This window comes from Notolepis coatsorum (assembly GCF_963971535.1).
Source record: "Notolepis coatsorum genome assembly, chromosome: 7".
Lineage (NCBI taxonomy): Eukaryota > Metazoa > Chordata > Actinopteri > Aulopiformes > Paralepididae > Notolepis > Notolepis coatsorum.
Genome location: NC_140171.1, coordinates 30,983,226 through 30,984,345, shown reverse-complemented (window position 1 = coordinate 30,984,345; position 1,120 = coordinate 30,983,226).

Sequence of the window (1,120 nt, the reverse complement as noted above, 5' to 3'; positions counted from 1 at the left end):
GGGAATGCCACCAAAAATAACCCACATGGGCCTTTTCTATGCCTATACACCCCGACTGGTAAGTCAATATTTGTCAACATGGACCACTCTGTCCTAAAAGCTAGAAACCAGAGAGAGAACCCTTGACTTTGTGATGTCACCATGGATGTAAAAGTAGAAAATGAAGGGAACAGTGACTTTGTGGGCCAAGAAACATAAACATAACAACATAAACATAACAACATAAACATAACAACATAAACATAACAACATACTGTAAATATAACAACATAAACATTAACTCATTCAGCGCCAGCTATTAGACGGGTCCCGTTGTAGCTGGGCCAAGCATTAAAAGATATGACTGTGTGACCTTGTTTGTAGAGCTAAATCTATATTCTATATTATAGCCATGGATACATTGCTATACTGTAGTCATTTGACACTGTGTTTCTTCCGGTCAAGATGCAAAAAAGATATAATTTTTCCATGCATACATTCCCGTGTTATACCGTGGTGAATATAAGTATGGTTTTACAGCTGTATGGGGTAATTCCTGAAAGGCTGCGTAATAGCCATATAGGTCAATTCTACTATTTGCGTTGGCGTTTCTTGCCTATACAAGCTAGTATTCCTGAATCAAATTTATACAGTAGTATATTGTGTTTCATCATGAATGCATAACATAAACAATTCTGGTCAATTCTGATTCAGACCAGTTAGCAATGTTGGATTATAATCTATCTAATTTACCTGTGAGAATTGCCTCATTCCTTTTCTGTGGAGCAGCCTCAGATTTTACATCCACGTGACATCACAACGTTGAGTTATTTCTCTGATTTCTAAGCTTGGCGATATAGTTGTGTATGTTCACAAATATTGACTTGAACTCTCCCAGGGCACAGGAATTATATATGTGAATTCTTTAAATGGGTGGCATTCCCCTTTACACTCCCTAAGACCTGGTCAATGTACTCTCATCAACCAGGAAACTGCTGTGTGCTGCTCTTTTGACACTGTGCGCTTCTGTGCACTCTGCCTCTGAGAGAAAGCATTATAGTCCATTAATTGTTTAAACATCAGGCACCATCTGATATAAATGGCAGCCTTGGAAGTTATTAATGATGTCACCATGGTGGCA